The sequence below is a fragment of the Hemiscyllium ocellatum genome, chromosome 12, assembly GCF_020745735.1.
Source record: "Hemiscyllium ocellatum isolate sHemOce1 chromosome 12, sHemOce1.pat.X.cur, whole genome shotgun sequence".
Lineage (NCBI taxonomy): Eukaryota > Metazoa > Chordata > Chondrichthyes > Orectolobiformes > Hemiscylliidae > Hemiscyllium > Hemiscyllium ocellatum.
Window position 1 is genome coordinate 68,949,545 of NC_083412.1, and position 19,157 is coordinate 68,968,701.

Genomic DNA, 19,157 nt, shown 5'->3' on the forward strand with positions numbered 1-19,157 from the left:
TGGCCAAATGAATAGAGTGGCTTTGTGAGTCTACCTGCAGTACAGGCACTGTAGCAGTTCATGAAGGCAGGTCAAAAACTCCTTCACAAGAGCAACAAGGGACAGGCAATTAATGCTGGTACAACCAGCAATGATCGTGTCCATGAGTAAACAAATGAAAAGAAACCGCTCAAAGGAGACAGACCTGTTATCTTGGGTCTTCCAATGGACTTATTAAAAATGAACAGAACCTTGTAGGGGCCTGAACAAGGTGGGCTATGGCAGGAATTGTGGCAGAATCACTCGAGGAGCCCGGCAAGTCTGATGTCAACATCACCAGCAACTCACTACATGTATTAATTAAGTTTCAGGTGAAGTGTTTAGATTCTTGCTGGGGAGCGGCACGTTTAATATAGAACTGTGAAGTTGCACATTCAAGACAAAAACTATGAGGTCTAGCAACATCTGTGGAGAAAGAAACAGTTAAAATTTTGAGTCCAGTCTGACTGTTCTGTAGAAAAGAGTTTGCTTTTATTATTATGAGAAAAAATGATGTGAGCACATCAACCAAGCTACTGGTTTTACCCAGGCACCAGAAAATCAAGGTTATTCATGAATTTTCACCATCAAGATACATCAATGAGCTTCAGAGGTTCCTTGAAATAGTAGGGAATGTTTCAAAAAACACCTTCTTAAATGCCAAGGATGATGCAACAAACTCTTACAACATGATTGGTTTCAGGATGTCAATGCCATCATTTTTGTTAATTCATTTGACTTTGAGTTTCCATGTTACTGATGATTATGCCTGCAGGAAATGTTTTTGGTTGCGAATCCTACCTGATAGCTTGGATAGATTAGAGTGGCAGTTAGAGGCAATAAGGAATTTACAGGAGCTGGGGGTGTGATGGATAGCAATTATAGGAAGGGAGAAAAACTGCAGATATGGTCAGGTAGATGGGTTAACTCCAGGAAAGGTAGTAGAGGGAGGCAGGTAGTGCAGGATTCTCCAGTGGCTATCCCAATTTCAAACAAGTATGCTGTTTGGAAAATGTAGGGGGTAATGGGACTCTCTGGGGAAAGTAGCATGAACAGTCGAGACTTTGACACTGGAAAAGAACCAGCAGGTCCGGCAGCATCCGAGGAGCAGGAGAATCACGTTTCATGCATAAACCCTTCATTTCTGACCTTCAGCATCTGCAGTCCTCACCTTCTCCTCCTCAATGAAGCATGAACAGCCAGGTTTCTGGTACCGAGAATGGCTCTAATGTATTGTGGGATACATCAGCTTCCAAGTGATCGATTGTGACAGGAGACTCTCCAGTCAGAGGCACAGATTGACTTTTCTGTGGCTAAGAGCCAAAAATCAGAATGGTGTGTTGCCTCCCTGGTGCCTGGGTCAAGGATATCTTGGAGTAAAGGCAGAATGTTCTCAAAGTGGAGATGGACCAGCAGGAGGTCATTATACATATTGGAACTAACAGCATAGAAAGGGAAAAAGATGAGATTCTGAAGGGAGAATATAAAAAATTAAGCAGGAATTTAAAAAGGAGATCCGTGAGAATAGAAATATCTGTATTACTCCAGGTGCTACAAGTTAGTGAGGATAGGAATAGGAGAATAGAGCAGATGAATGCATGGCTGAGGAGCTGGTGTATGGGAGAAGGATTCACATTTTTGGATCATTGGAATCTCTTCTGGGTTGACGTGCCTAAAACAAGTAAAAGGTTAGGGTCTGGTCTACCTTCTTAAAATGTTTTGAGGGGGTCTCGCGGGTCCATAACAGTGGTAGAGGAATAGATATTTGGATAGCTTATAGAAAAATGTAAAAACAGTAGGGGTGTTGTTGTGGATGATATTAACTTCCACTGGACTGACTGGAACTCACTTAGCGCCAGGGACTTTGATGAGGGAGAATATGTTCTGTGTGTCTAGAGCAGCTTTTGAAACAACATATAAATAGTCCAACGAGGGAAGGGACCATACTGGACCTGATATTGTGTAATGAGCCCAGCCAGGTGATCCATGTTTCAGTGGGGGAGAATTTCAGGAACATGGACCCTCATTCCATTAAGTTTCAAGTTGCTTATTGATAAGGATAAGAATAGTTTTGGGTGAAAGTACTGATCTGGGTGAAGACTAATTACCACAATATGAGGCTGCAAATGGGGAATGTAGATTAGGGGCAGCTGTTGGAAGATAAATCCACATCTGTCATGTGGGAATCTGTTAAAGGCCATGGGATTAGAGTTCAGGATCATTAAGACCTTGTCAAGATGAAGCAAATTTCAGGAATTTTGGATGACAGGAGAAGTTGAGAGAAGCCAAGAAAAAGGAAAGATCCATAGGAAACTGAAGACAGACAGAGCCTTTGATGAATAAAAGATAGTGGGAGATAACTTATGGAATTAATAAGGTGAAAGGGGCCATGAAATGTCTTTGGCAAACAGGATTAAGAAAGTCCCAAGATATTTCATATATACTTATGAAACAATAGGGTAGCTAGTGGAAGACTGGATCCCCTCAAGGAGTAAAGAGAGAACTTATCCATGGAGTTGGAGGAAGTGGATGAAATCCAGCAATGACTCATTGGCCTAGGGGTATGATTCACACTTTATGGATTGTACATTACAGACATGTGAGAGGCCCTTGGGTTCCAATCCTAGACAAGTCCAGATTTCTGTGAGCAGCACGTTGGCTCAGTGGCAAGCACTGCTGCCTCACATTGCCAGGGGCCAGGTTCAAATCTAGCCTTGGGCAATGGTGTTTGTTTCAGATTTGCAAGCTAAATGGATTAGCCATGGTAAATGCAAAGTAACAGGGATGGTGTGGGTCTGGGTGGGGTGCTGTTTGGAAGGTCAGTGTGACTTGCTGGGCAGAATGGCCTGCTTCCACACTGTAGGGATTCTACAAACTATTTTGCATCAGTGTTCACAAAGGAAAAAGGACATGGTGGAGGTTGAGATTCAGGAATTGTATATTGAGTTTATGAGGTATGCCAACAGAAAAAATGCAGGAGGTGTTGGGTGCTTTAAAAAGCATTCAGGTAGATAAGTCCCAACAATGTGATGGATTTTATCACAGAATACTGAGGGAGACTGGTGAGGAAATTTCTGGATCTTGTTTGAAATGTTTGCATTCTCCTTGTCACAGGAGAATTCCCAGAGTACTGGAGAATAGTCAGTGTTGTTCCTTTGTTTAAGGAAGGCAACTGGGAAAATCCAGAAAATTACAGGTTGGTGAACTTTACATCAGTGCTTGGGAAATGTTTGGAGAAGATTCTACAGGATAGGATTTACTCACATCAGAAACCTATAGACTTATTTGATCAGATTAGATTCCCTACACTGTGGAAACACGCTACTTGGCCCAACAAGTCCACACTGACCCTCCGAAGAGTAACACACCCAGACACATTACCCTAACCTATATTTACCCCTGACTAATGCACCTAACGCTATGGACAATTTAGCATGGTCAATTCACCTGACCTGCACATCTTTGGACTGTGGGAGGAAACTGGAGCACCCAGAGGAAACCCACGCAGACATGGGGACAATGTGTAAACTCCACACAGACAGTCACCTGAGGGTGGAATCAAACCCAGGTCCCTGGCACTATGAGGCAGCAGTGCTAACCACTGAGCCACAGTGCAACCCCCAATAGGAAAATACAGTGTAGCTTTGTGTGGGATGTATCTCATAAACATGACTGAATTTTTTGAAGAAAATGAAGGGCAGGGCAGTAGATGTTGTCTGGATGGACTTTAGCAAGGTCTTTAATAAAGTCAATCATTGCAAGCTATTCCAAAAGGTGATGTCACATGGGACCCTTGGTAAGCTGATAAGGTGAATACAGAACTGGCTTTGTCATAAAAGACAGAGAATATAGGTCTGACTGGAGATCTGTGAGCAGTGGTTTTCCTCATGGAATAGTGCTGGGATGATTGTTGTTTGCAACGTACATAAATAAATGATTTGGAGGAGAATGTAGGTGACATGATTAGTAACTTTGTTAAAAAAGATGGGGCAGAGCTGAGGATAGTGAGGAAGATTGCCAGAGGATACTGCAGGATATGGAAAGGCTAGAGACTTGGGCAGAGAAATAGCAGATGAAGTTTAACCCGGACAAATACGAGGTGATGCATTTTGGAAGATCGAATGCAGGAGGGAAGTATACATTAACTCTCAGATCCCTTAGTAGCATCAACAAACAGATGGATTTGGGCATACAGATTCACAGTTTGCTGAAAGTAGCAACACAAGGGGATGGGGTGGTGAAGAAGGCACATAGCACACTTTCCTTCATCAGACAGGGCACAGAATATTTAAAAAAATTGGCAAGTGTTCTTGCAGCTGTATAGAACTTCAGTTAGGCCTCATTTGGAATATTGTGTATAGTTCTGGTCACCACATCACAAGTAGGATGCGGAGGCTTTGGACAGGGTACAGATACAGCTTACCAGGATGTTGCTTGGAGGGAGTAGCCGTGAGGAGAGATTGGGCAATCCTGATTTGTTTTCTCTTGAATGTCAAAGGCTGACAGGTGGCCCTGATAGAAGTTTACAAAAGTATGAGAGGCGTGGATACAATGGACAGTCACAGTCTTTTTCCCAGGGCAGGAATGTAAATTACGAGGGGACATCAGTTTAAGGTAAAAGTTGGGGGTGTGAATTTTAAAGGAGATGTGAGAGGCAGGTGTGAGCAGGTGGTAAGCACTTGGAATGAGCTGCTAGAGGAGATTGTGGTGGAAGGTGAAATGGCAATGTTTCAGAGATCTTTTGACAAATATACGCAAAGGCAGAGAACACAAGGATTCATACTATAAAGAGGCAAAGGTATTTAGTTGAGTAAGGCATCATGTGCCAGCACAGACTTGGTGGGCTGAAGGGCCTCTTTCTGTGAGCTACTGTGTTCTTCACTGTAGTTCACTATGAGGAATTTAACATCTGATATCTGTCATGGAGCAATGGGACAGGGAATTGCCACAACCTGTCATTTCTTAGTAAAACCAAAATACTGATCACCTTATACAACTGCATAGTAACCTGACTCTTGTTACTGGGGTGGGCAATGCAGGAAGGATAATGCAAACATTTGTCCACTCTGGGCCCTTTCCACCTATCCACTCCACCGTCTCCTCCCCGAACTATCACCTTCATCTCCTCCCCCACTCACCCATTGTACTCTATGCTACTCTCTCCCCACCCCCACCTTCCCCAAGCTTATCTCTCCACGCTTCAGGCTCACTGCCTTCATTCCTGATGAAGGGCTTTTGCCCGAAACATCGATTTCGCTGCTCATTGGATGCTGCCTGAACTGCTGTGCTCTTCCAGCACCACCTATCCAGAATCTGGTTTCCAGCATCTGCAGTCATTGTTTTTACCTCGTTGATTTTAACCCTACTGCGAATCCTCTTGCAAGGATGTCCACCTAAGATAGCTACGTCACTCCAAACAAACAAAAACAACTCCAAACATCTTAAGAGATCATTGGAAACATTGTGAAATGTGCATACTGTCTGTGAAATGTTTATTGCATGGTTCCGCTTAGTATTGTCTCACTCATCATATGACATGAAAGAAGGGCGCGAGAGTGGTGTAACCTGTTTGAGTGATATGGTGATGCGTTTAAATAATCAGCAATCTATGTAAGCTGCGTGGGTATGTTTTACAGCCTGTGCTGAAGCAATTCATATCGATGTGAATCAAGATTGATAATGATTGTTTCTGGGTGTAAAATTGTTAGGTGTATAATGGTTCCCAAAACATCGACTTCTCCACCTCCTACCGCTGCTTGGTTTGCTGTGTTCTTCCAGTGTCCTCCCTGTCTTCAAGGATGGTATAATGGTGACGAGTTAAACTGAGGAATGAATGAGGCGGATGGTGTAACTAGAGGGATATGGCATTTGAGAAAATGCTGCTGTGGGGATGATTCCACTAATGTTATTGCATCCAGCTTTTTGAAGGTAAATTCCAAATTTTTATTTGATCACTCTCTGTGGATTGGCATGCCTTGTTATTCTCCTCAGCTCGAGCTCTCGTGCAGCATTGAAAAGCTGGGAGTTTGCTCTTTTCCGTAGTCAACCTTTCTCCTCTCTTTCTCAGGTCAGATGCAATTGTGGAATGACAGCCCCCACACCCACACCCTCCACAAGCACAGTTATTATAGAGGATGTGGAGAACCTGTCTTTCAGCAATGGTTTAGAACGTGCAGATTAAAAGAAGGGCAAGTTTAGTTACTGCACACAATGACAACAGCACAAGGTTTAGACTATCAGCTAAACTATTCTGAATATAACAAAGTAATGTCAGGAATACAACCCGATGTAAAATTGCCAAGTCAATCCTGTCTGTTAACTCGAGATGGTATTATAGTCATCCATCTAATTTCAATCGTTTATACAAAATAAAACAAGAGAATTTGTATGAGAGATTATGTAAGATCCTGTTCAATTCATAAGATATTGTAACAGTATCACAGCCTGTTATATTGTGGACAAAAGTTAAAAATCAACCAACACCAAGTTATAATCCAACACGTTTATCTGGAAATATTAACTTTTGGACCACTGCTCCTTCATCAGGTAAATGATAGGGCAGGATCATAGGACACAGAATTTATAACAAAAGATCAAAGTGTCATGCAATTAAAACAATATATTCAACAAGCCTAGATTGTTGTTATGTCTTTCATCTTTTAGAATGTTTTGCAGGTTTTGATTCATTAATACTTAAATCCTGGAACATCTTTTAAGTCACATTCTCGAGTTAAATTAAGCTTTCATAAAATAAAGGTGACATCTTAGCACAGAAGAAGCATTAAAGGTGTAAGGTTCGAGTCTGTCTGTATCTCAATCTTGACTCAGAGTGGTTACATTTCCAAAGTAGGAATTTATAAAATGTTATTGGATTGACTGCCTGCATTGCCTGCCTATAGGCTGTGTGCTTTTTGAGCAAAAATAGAATGTATCTGCAAATACAATTCTGCAAATGCAAATTCATCCCATAGGTTATATGTGTGTGTGTGTGTGTACATGTGAGAAAGAGGGAGAGACATAGAGAGAGTGTGAATGGGTGCACATGAGTGTGTGCATGTGAGCATAAGTGCATGAGTATGTGTTTGCGTGTGTGTGTGCTTGCTAGAGTGTGTGTGAGTGTGATTGAGTATAAGCCTGTGAGTGGGTGTTTGCGTGGATTTGAGTGTAGGGGATGTGTGTGTCTGAGTGTGTCTGTGTGTGAAAAGGGGTCTACATGAATGTGCGAGTATGTAAGAGTGTGTGTGCTTGTGTGTGAGTGTACAATGTAATGTCATCACCTGAAGTGCAACATGAACCCAAGGTTCTGGTTGAGGCCATCCTCATGCGTACCAAACCCTGCTGTCCACCTCTTCTTGGCCACTCTGCAGTGTTGCATATTCCGAAGTCCGCCTTGGAGGATGATCACCTGAAGATTTGAGACTGAATTCATAAGATATTGTAACAGTATCACAGCCTGTTATATTGTGGTTAAAAGTTAAAAATCAACCAACACCAAGTTATAATCCAACACGTTTATCTGGAAATATTAACTTTTGGACCACTGCTCCTTCATCAGGTAAATGATAGGGCAGGATCATAGGACACAGAATTTATAACAAAAGATCAAAGTGTCATGCAATTAAAACAATATATTCAACAAGCCTAGATTGTTGTTATGTCTTTCATCTTTTAGAATGTTTTGCAGGTTTTGATTCATTAATACTTAAATCCTGGAACATCTTTTAAGTCACATTCTCGAGTTAACTTAAGCTTTCATAAACTAAAGGTGACATCTCAGCACAGAAGAAGCATTAAAGGTGTAAGGTTCGAGTCTGTCTGTATCTCAATCTTGACTCAGAGTGGTTACATTTCCAAAGTAGGAATTTATAAAATGTTATTGGATTGACTGCCTGCATTGCCTGTGTGCTGTGTGCTTTTTGAGCAAAAATAGAATGTATGTGTGTGTGTGTGTGTGCATGTGAGAAAGAGTGAGAGACATAGAGAGAGTGTGAATGGGTGCACATGAGTGTGTGCATGTGAGCATAAGTGCATGAGTATGTGTTTGCGTGTGTGTGTGTGCTTGCTAGAGTGTGTGTGAGTGTGATTGAGTATAAGCCTGTGAGTGGGTGTTTGCGTGGATGTGTGTGTGGGGAATGTGTGTGTCTGAGTGTGACTGTGTGTGAAAAGGGGTCTACATGAATGAGCGAGTATGTAAGAGTGTGTGTGCTTGTGTGTGAGTGTACAATGTAATGTCATCACCTGAAGTGCAACATGAACCCAAGGTTTTGGTTGAGGCCATCCTCATGGGTACCAAACCCTACTGTCCACCTCTTCTTGGCCACTCTGCAGTGTTGCATATTCCGAAGTCCGCCTTGGAGGATGATCACCTGAAGATTTGAGACCGAATGTCCCTGACCACTGAAGTGTTCCCTGACTAGGAGGGAACATCCCTCTCTAGAGATTGTTGTGTGGTGTCTGTTCATCCACTGTTTTAGCGTCTAGTTGGTCTTGCCAATGTACCATGCCTCAGGGCATCCTGGCTTGCAGTGTATGAGATAGACAATGTTGGCCAAGTCACATGAGGACCTGCCATGTACATGGCGTGGATGGTGTTCCCATGTGTAATTGTGGTATTCATGTTGACACTCTGACACATCTTGCAGTGGTTTTCATGAAAGGGTTGTTCAGTGTTTTGGTCAATGTTCTGAAGGCTGAGCAGTTTGCTACAAACAATCGTCTGTTTAAGATTTGGAGTTTGCTTAAAGGCAAGAAGTGGAGGCGTAGGTAAGGTCTTGGTGAGTTACTCATCCTCATTGATAATGTGTTGCAGGCTACAAAGAACCTGGTGTAAAAGAATTCTTGGATTTACATATTAATGAACAGAAACCTGCAACCCATTCTAAAAGATGAAAAACTTAACAGCAAGCTAGGATTGTTCAAATTTCATTTTATTTGCATGACACTGTGATCTCTTTGCTACAAATTCTGTGTCTTATGATCCTGCTCCACCAGTTACCTGATGAAGGAGCACTGCTCTGAACACTGGTGCTTCTAAATAAACCTGTTGGACTATAACCTGGTGTTGGGTGATTTTTAACTTTCTCCACCCCAGTCAAACAATGGCACCTCCACAACATTCTATATTGTGAGAACTGTATGTTCTGAATAAGTTTGAAAATTCTCACTATGAAATTGGGCAGAGTTCGAATATGGACAGTAGCATGCTGGTGCAGGATTAGCCTACATCGATTGCTTCTGATGTCGACAATATGCAAATCTCATGCTGCCTCCTAAATCAAAGGATTGTAGCTTGCTGTCAGTTGTCGGCTTATTCTTGATTGGTTGCATGCCTGAACCAAGAGCACAAAGTCATCACTTCAAGCTGTCATGGCTTCACAGTAGCTCATCCTGCTGCCTTGTCTCTTAAAGGGGTGATGCATTGCAGCCAAATAAGTAACTGGAAGTCTTTTAAAGAGTGAATCCTCAAAATTGGCTGACACTGGGCTCCAAGATCTTCCAACTGATTGCTGGCCTTGGTGCTGAAGCTGGTGAGGGTTGTCATCTCGCCACAGGTGGCCTGGGGTTACTCCAGACAAACTTTGTGAAGTTTGTGGGTCCAGGCAATAATCAAAATTTGGCCCCAAGGACCTGGGTGCAGTGCTGCAATAGGCTCAATTACCTCACATCGGTCATCTACGTCAGTGATTGTAACTTCAGCTATCAGATCAGAGAGTTATGTGACTGAAACTGTCTGCCTCAGAAAGCATTGAACATTGTAAGATAACAATAAATAGATTCTTGCTAGTCATGGGAATGATAGAACATCTAGAATAAATAAGAATGTAGAATTCAAAACACAAAGAGATCTTATTGAATAGTGGAGCCGGCCATGGAAGTTGACTGGCCTACTGGTGTTCCTTATTCATAGGCTCACATGTTGTTAGCTGGGATGTCGATTAAGTTGCAAATGTGTTGCTGGTCAAAGCACAGCAGGTTAGGCAGCATCTCAGGAATAGAGAATTCGACGTTTCGAGCATGAGCCCTTCATCAGGGCTCATGCTCGAAACGTCGAATTCTCTATTCCTGAGATGCTGCCTAACCTGCTGTGCTTTGACCAGCAACACATTTGCAGCTGTGATCTCCAGCATCTGCAGACCTCATTTTTTACATGTCGCTTAAGTTGCCTGCTTTTTCCTGGATGGTCTTGAGTTTTTTGAGTGTTGTTGGAGTTCAACCCATCCATCAAAGTGGAGAATATTCCATCTTACTCCTGACTTGTGCCATGTAGATGGTACATTGGCATTAGTGGAGACAGAATAGGAGTTAGTCACCACAGAATTCTCAACATCTCACATGATCTTCTAATGACAGTATTTTTACAGCTGATACAGCTCAGTTTCTATTCAATTGTAACCCCAAGTTTCTTGACTGGGGGTAGTTCAGCTATGGTAATGCCATTAATTGACAAAGGAGTGATGTTTGGATTCTGACTTGTTGGAGATGGTTATTGCCTGGCACTTGTCTGGCACAGACGTTCCTTATCACTAATCAACACAAGTCTGGAGGGAGTCCAAGTTTTCCTGTATATCAGCATGAACTAAATCAATGTTAGGAAATTCACAAATAGTGCTGAACATTGTGTAATGATCAGAAAGCATCACCATTTTTGACCCAATGATAGATATAGTTCATTGATGATGTTGTTGAAGCTGCTTGGGCCTAAGTCCCTACCCTGAAGAACTCCTTTGGTGATATTCTGGAGCGGAGATAATTGATTTTCAACAACCTTCTTCCTTCTTTGGTCAGTTTGTTGTCATCTCAAGGAGAGATTTTCTCCTGACTCCCATTGTTTCCAATTTTGTCAGGGCTCCTTCATGGCACACTCAGTCAAATGTGACCTGGACATCAAGGGCAGTAACTCTCATCTCACCACTGGCATTCAGCTGTTTTGGCCTTGGTTGAACCAAGTCAAAATAAACTCAGGAGCTGAGTGCCCCTGGGGTACCTCAAACTGAGGCTCTGTGGATGGGTTTATTATTGGGTAATATTGAGAGTAATATTGATGACATACTCTCTCACTTTGCTGATGATTGGGAATAGGCAAATGGGATACTAAATAGCTAGTTTAGGTTTGTCCTGCTTTTCTGTTTACAGCACGTACCTGGCAATTTTCCACGTTGCTGTGCAAATGTCAATATTATTGCTAAGCTACAGTTTGATTTTACTTTCTTTCCTGCTGTCAGCTAAGATTTAAAATGATTGTAATGCTTTTTCTGGTATATTTTTTGTGCAGGGTAAAATCTACCCAAATGTCACATGGAAATATGACAAGTTTAGCTAAATCAGGGTTAGATAGTTATGTATGATCCAATTCACTGATTGCTGGAATTACTCACCACTTACATTTAGGTTTCAGAGAAAATTTCCAGGAAATTCCAAACCAGTGCTGAAGTGCTTAGCAAAGCTGTATTCTGATGAATTGTCTTTCCCTGATTAATGATTGCATTCTCAGAGGAATTAAAAGAATGATTCATCTCAAAGTAGGAGACAGAATTATTAATGATAGCTGCTGTGCTGACACAATAATTACAACACAAATGAAAAAGACAGGAAAAAAATTAGTAGGTCCACTCAAAAGGAAAGTGGCAGGTCTAAGCTTGGATTCAAGTGGAAGAAACTATCAACTGGGGCATGACAAAAGGAAAACAAATTCCACCTGCAATATCAAAATAAACACATGCAAGTTATAACAAGAAGTTATATTCATAGGAGAAGAAGGTGATCATCATTGAGATCACTATTTGGGAACTGGTTCAGACAAGTAATTGAGGGAACAGGAACAGGTGGTGAGTGTATCAGGGAAGGGCTTGTGCTCGAAACGTCGAATTCTCTATTCCTGAGATGCTGCCTGGCCTGCTGTGCTTTGACCAGCAACACATTTTCAGCTGTATCAGGGCAGGACCAGAGTTGAAGTTGGGTTTTTGAACAATGTTTCTATGGGGCTGAGTTTGACGGCTGGTGACACAGCATGAAAATCTGACAGCTCCCTGCCTAATCTCCCCCACACCAGTGTTTGGAATGAGTAGATAGCTAAATTAGTTATTATATTACCTTTACCTGAGAGAAGTGTAAAGGTCAACCTGATCAACATTTCCAGAAAAAGAATGAAGGAATTTACATTTCTGACTGTGAAACAGCACTTTATGAAAAATATTGAAGTAATCTGGCTAATTTTGTTATTTTCTTCACTTTGTCCTTTAATTGTGTTTGTGTGTCTGTCTTTTGTGTGAATGTGGCTAAAAACATGCTTTCCATTTATCGCGTGGGCATTCAATAGATTACCTCATTGCTTAAGTTTTTTCTGCAAATGTTACAATTTTTTAAAATAAATTCTTGAGTGTTTGTTAAAGGTACAAAAACATTTGCATAACTATTTGGGGTTTTGACAGTTTTAATTTCCCTGTTGCAAATATAGAGGTAGAAAGGCTGATTTGGTTTGGCTGTTTGTATCCATGTCATAACATGTGGTGTACGAATTTCAGTGCTGGTGTGATATTAGGTATGTTGGCTAAATGTTCCATAATTCCAAAACTCCCAACACAGTGTCTAACATGAGACGCAATTGCATGGCTGGTCTATATTTCTAAACAATACTGAGTGTCATGTGGACAACCCATTGAGGATTGTCAGTAAGCTGTGCAGAATGACATACTTGTGATTACGAAAAGCTACATATATTAATACTGTGTGACCTGTTCTTTCCAGGCAGTAAGAACATACACACACATTAGGCCTATTTCAAATTAAAGAAAAGCAGCAGTGATCAACTGTTTCTTTTTTTTTTAGATTACTTACAGTGTGGAAACAGGCCCTTTGGCCCAACAAGTCCACACTGACCCTCTGAAGAGCAACCCACCCATACCCCTAAATTTACTCCTTCGCCTAACACTGCGGGCAATTTAGCATGGCCAATTCATCTGACCTGCACATTTTTGGACTGTAGGAGGAAACCAGAGCACCCGGAGGAAACCCACGCAGACATGGGGAGAATGTGCAAACTCCACACAGACAGTTGCTCAAGGCAAGAATTGAATCCTGGTCTCTGGCGCTGTGAGGCAGCTGTGCTAACCACTGTGCTACCGTGCCACCCATCAGAATAATAGTTTGATCATTCAGAGTCAACTGAACTGGTTTGAAATTTCAACATATCTTGGCTGTTAATGCTCAATCGTCATTATCTGGTACATTATTCATGGCACCCCATCATCCAATCAAAGTTCACTTTCCAACCAAGGCACACCCTAATTTCAGACAGAATCAATGCTGTTTTCCACTCATTTTGATATTTCTAGTGCATTGTCCTGTTGAGTGGAAGAAAATAAAAGCTTTCACCAAATGTATCTTCATTCAGTAATACTGAGGTTCTGTACAACCGAACAGCTAATGGTTTCTATGGAGATGAGTTTGACTGCTGGTGAAATAGCATGAAGATTTGAAAACTCCCAGCCTAATCTCTGCCTCCAGCGGTTGGAAGCCAAATGAGTAGAAAGCTAAATGAGAATTATTACACTACCCTTAGACAGGTGAACTGAAAAGGTGAGACTGATCCGCATTTCCAGAAAAGGAACCAACAAGTTCACATTTTTGCCTGTGAAACAGCACTTTGTGAAAACTATTTAAGAAATCTGGGCATTTTGGTTATTTTCTTCACTTTGTCACTTAACCGTGTTTGTGTGTTTGTTGTCTTTTGTGTGAATGGAGCTGAAAACAAATGTTCACCATTTAGTGCAGACCTTGTTGTTTAATTTTTCTGTGCAAAAGTAATAATGTATTTAATAAATTGTTGAATGTCTGTTAAAGATTAAAAATTTTGGAGGAGCTATTGGGTCTGTGACAGTTTTAATTTCACTGTGTTGCGAATACAGAGGTAGAAAGGCTGATTTGATTTGGCTGTTTGTATCCTTGTCTTTACACGTGGTGTATGAATTTTAGTGCTGGTGTATTATTGTGTGTGTAGGCTGTATGAGCCATACTTCTAAAACTCTCAACACAGGATCCAACATTAGATATAATTTCATGGCTGGTCTGTTTTTGCTCAGGAATCTTGAGCGTGTGAAGAATCATGTGGACAACCCGTTGAGGATTGTCAGTAAGCTGTGCAGAATGGGAGACTTGTGATTACTGGAAGCTACATATCTTAATACTGTGTGACCTGTTCTTTCCAGACAGAAAGAATACATACACATTAGACCTGATTCAAATTTTTTAAAAGTGGCAGTAATGCTCTGTTTCATTCCTCAAGACAATAGATCGACCTATTAGAGTCAACCTGAGGAGTTTATAATTTCAACAATCTTGGCTTTAATGGTCAGTTATCATGAACTGGTCCATCATTCATGCCACCACATCATCCAATCAGAATCCACTTTTGACATTGCAACACCATTGTTGATCCTGGCCTCGTAGTGTAAACGTTCCCTATTTCAAGTAACCTCTGAAGCTCATTGATGTATCTTGATGGTGAAAATTCATGAATGACCTTGACGTTCTGGTGCCTGGGTGAAACCAGTAACTTGGATGACGTGCTCACATCATTTCTTCTCATAATGATAAAATAGAGACTTTTCTACAGAGCAGTCAGAGTGGACTCAAAATTTTAACTGTTTTTCTTTCTACAGCTGCTGCCAGACCTAATAGTTTTTGTCTTGGATGTACAAATTCACTGTTCTATATTAAACTTGCTACTCCTGGTAAGAATCTAAACACTTCATGTGAAACTTAGTTAATACATGCAGTGAGTTGCTGGTGATGTTGGCATCAGCCTTGCTGGGCTCCTCATGTGATTCTGCCACAATTCCTGCCATAGCCCACCTTGTTCAGGCCCGTATAAGGTTCTGTTCATTTTCAGTAAGTACATTGGATGGCTGAGGATAACAGGTCTGTCTCCTTTGAGATGTGTCTTTTCATTTACTCACTCATGGGACATGATCATTGCTGGTTGCACTAGCATTAATTGTCTGTCCCTAGTTACTCTTCCAAAGGAGGCTATGACCTGCTGTCTTGAACTGCTGCAGTCCCTGTCCTGCAGGTAGACCCACAAAGCTGGTCTTTTCGTATGGAGAAACTCTGGTCAATATTAACCCAGAGAAAGTGAGGACTGCAGATGCTGGAGATCAGACCTGAAAATGTGTTGTTGGAAAAGCGCAGCAGGTCAGACAGCATCCAAGGAGCAGGAGAATTGACGTTTCGGGCATGAGCCCTTCTTCAGGAATTCCTGAAGAAGGGCTCATGCTTGTAACGTTGATTCTCCTGCTCCTTGGATGCTGCCTGACCTGCTGCGCTTTTCCAGCAACACATTTTCAGCTCAATATTAACCCCCCCAAGATGTTGATGAGGCAGTGGTTACATTGCCTCTTTTGAAGATGGTCATTACTTGGCATTTGTTTGATGCAAATGTAACTTGTCACATGTCAGCCCAAGCCTGGATATTGTCCAGATCTTGTCACATTTCAACATGGACTACTTCAGTATCTCAGAAGTCGCAAATGATGCTGAATATTGTGCAGATATTGATGAAGATCCCCACCTGATCTTATGATGGAGGGAAGGTGACTGATGAAGCAGTTGAATGTGATTGCTAATCTAGGATACTATACTGAAAGATTCTTGCAGGCATGTTCTGGAGCTGAGATGATTTACCTCCAACAACACAACATTTCCCCGTGTGCCAGTTATGACTGCAACAAACAGAGAGTCTGCACCCTGATTCCCATTAATGGCAGTCTTGCTCCTTGATGCCACACCCAATTGAATATGGCCTTCATGTCAATGGTTGTGTTATGGAGTAGGCCAGAACCCCTCAAAGCATTTTAAGAATGTAACTCAGACCCTAACTTTTTGTATTTTAAAGGCAGATGTGAGGCGGATATTCGGGGAGTAATGCAGCTGGTCAAACCATTCGGCTTGAAGCAAAACAGAATGTATTTAATCACTACAGTTGAAGCATGAACAAATGAAAACAGAATTCAAAATAACATAACTGCTTGAAAACTCAGCTGATACAATACTGCAATTCAACGGATGAGTGTTCCAATCCCCGCAACATCCCATAAATAGCCCCTTGGCAAAAGGTAAATTCAAACACATATTCTTACAGGCAGCAGAGACTTCAGAGATAAAAGTCAGGCAAGAAATATCTATTGAAGCATGGAACCACTTTTCACTGTAGCAGCTTCTGACCTCCTGAGCTTCTGGCTGCCTGCAAAGCAAACCAAACTAGAAAAAAAAATGAACTGGGGGAACTGGCCACTTCCCTGCCATTGTTAAAGTAGCCATTTCCTGACATAGGTGCACCTCTGCCTTTACGATCCCTCTTGAAAAGCAAAACCAAGGGTAAAATAACTTTGGTAAGGGGCATGCATCATGACAACTGTCACTCTCACCTCACATCTGAAAATCAGTTCTTTTGTCCATGTATGACCCAAGGCTGTAATGCAATCAGGAACTGAGTGGCCCTGGCAGAATCCAACTAGACATCAATGAGCAGGTAATTGCTGAGCAGTGTAGCTTGACAATATTCTTGTTGATATGTTCCATCACATTACTGATGATGGAGAGTAGACAGATAGGGCAGTAATTGGCTGGGTTGGATTTGTCCTGCTTTTTGCGTACAGGACATACCTGGGCAATTTTCCACATTGACAGGTAGATACCAGTGTTGTAACTGCACTGGAAGAGCTTGGCTAGGGAGGTGGCACAAGTCTTCAATATAATTGGCAGAATATTGACAGGGCCCATAACCTTCACATTGTCCAGTGCCTCTAACCATTTATATCACATAGTGTGAACTAAATTGATTGAAGACTGGTATCTGTGATGCTGGGGACCACTCAGAGCTCATTCATTTGGCACTTCTTGCTGAAGGTTAGATCAGAATAGTGCTGGAAAAACACAGCAGGTCAGGCAGCAACCGAGGAGCAGGAAAATTGACGTTTTGGGCAAAAGCCCTTCTTTTGCCTGAAATGTTGATTTTCCTGCTCCATGGATGCTACTTGACCTGCTGTGCTTTTCCAGCACCACTCTGATCTAAACTTTGGTTTCCAGCATCTGCAGTCCTTACTTTTGCCTACTTCTTGCCGAAGATTGCTACAAATGCTTCAGCCTTATCTTTTGCACAAATGTTGTATAAGAACCTGATTTGTCTATTTCTCAATTTCCATTTACACCATATTTTCTATTGTAGGTGGATGTATATTTTTCAATTGCAATGAAATTCTTGTTCAAGTTACAGGCAAAGTATAAAATTCTTTCTGGAATTGATGATTATGAGAGAGGTAGGGAGTCGTGGCAGGAATTTAGTGTTGAGGTTAGAATGGTGCTGGAAAAACACAGCAGGTCAGGCAGCATCAGAGGAGCAGGAAAATCGACATTTCAGGCAAAAGCCCTTCATCAGGAATGAGACAGGGAGCCTCTGGGGTGAAGAGATAAATGGGAACGGGGTGGAGCTGGGGAGAAGGTAGCTAAGAGTGCAATAAATAGATAGAGGTGGGGATGAATGTGATAGCTCAGTGAAGAGGGTGGTGCGGATAGGTGAGAAGGGAGATTGTCAGGTAGGACAGGTCATGAGGATGGTGCTGAGCTGGCATGTTGCAACTGGGTGAGGTGGGGAGAGGGGAAATTAGCAAACCGGTGAAGCCGACATCGATGCCCTGGGGTTGAAGTGTTCCAAGGCGGAAGATGAGGCATTCCTCCTCCAGGCGTCAGGTGGTGAGGGAGCAGCGCTGGAGGAGGCCCAAGACCTGCATGTCCTCGGCAGATTGGGAAGGGGAGTTCAAATGTTCGGCCACGGGCGGTGGGTTTGATTGGTGCAGGTGTCCCGGAGATGTTCCCTAAAGCGCCCTGCGAGAAGGCATCCAGTCTCCCTGATGTAGAGGAGACCGCATCAGGAACAAAAGATACAATAAATGATATTGGTGGATGTGCAGGTGAAACTTTGATGGATGTGGAAGGCTTCTTTGGGGCCTTGGATTAAAGTGAGGGGTGAGGTGTGGGCGCAGGTTTTGCAATTCCTGCGGTGGCAGGGGAAGGTGCCAGGAGGGGAGGGTGAGTGCTTGGGTGGAGTGGGCCTGACCACGTAGTCATGGAGGGAACAGTCTTTGCAGATAGCGAATAGGAGTGGGAAGGGAAATATATCCCTGGTTGTGGGGTCCTTTTGTAGGTGGCAGAAATGTCGGCAGATGACCCGGTTTATGCTGAGGTTGATAGGGTGGATGATGAGGACCAGGGGATCCTCTCCTTGTTGCGGTAGGTGGGGTGGCGTTTGAGGGCGGAGATGTGGGACGTGGATGAGTTGCGTTAGAGGGCATCGTCAACCACGTGGGAGGGGAAATTTCGGTCTTTAAAGAAGGAGGCCATCTGGTGTGTTCTATGGTGGAACTGGTCCTCCTGGGAGCAGATGCGGTGGAGGCGGAGGCATTGGGAAGACGGGATAGCATTTTAGCAGGAGGTCGGATGGGAAGAGGTGGAATCCAGGTTGCTGTGGGAGTTGGTGGGTTTGTCAAAAAATGTCGGTGTCAAATCGGTCGTCACTGATGGAGATGGAGAGGTCCAGGAAGGGGAGGGAGGTGTCAGAGATGGTCTAGATGAATTTAAGGTCGGGATGGAATGTGTTGGTGAACTTGATGAACTGCTCAACCTGAGCCTTCCACATCCATCAATGTTTCATCTGCACTTCCACTCATGTCATTTATTGTATGCGTTGCTCCCGATGCAGTCTCCTCTACATTGGGGAGACTGATCGCCTTCTCGCAGAGTGCTTTAGGGAACATCTCCAGGACACCCGCACCAATCAACCACACCGCCCCATGGCCCAACATTTCAACTCTCCCTCCCACTCTGCCAAGGACATGCAGGTCCTGGGCCTCTTCCACCCCCATTCTCTCATTGCCAGATGCCTGGAGGAAGAATGAATCATCTTCTGCCTCGGAACACTTCAACTCCAGGCATCAATGTGGACTTCACCAGTTTCCTCATTTCCCCTCCCCACCTGCCAGTTCCAACCTGCCAGCTCAGCACCATCCTTATGACCTGTCCTACCTGCCAATCTCCCTTGCCACCTATTTCTTCCACCCTCCTCTTTGACCTATCACCTTCATCCCCAC

The 19,157-nt window shown here is 42.8% G+C and overlaps 1 protein-coding gene across 3 annotated transcripts in view; it reads left to right on the forward strand.

Annotated features, from left to right (window-relative positions):
* Nucleotides 1-5,701: 5,701 nt before the first annotated feature.
* LOC132820818 (NXPE family member 3-like) overlaps nt 5,702-19,157 on the forward strand; it is a 94,209-nt gene continuing 80,753 nt past the window's right edge. For all 3 annotated transcript variants that reach the window (XM_060833146.1, XM_060833150.1, XM_060833147.1), the window contains exon 1: nt 5,702-5,946. The gene's annotated coding sequence lies outside the window, so the exon portion shown is untranslated. The remainder of the gene's footprint in view (nt 5,947-19,157) is intronic.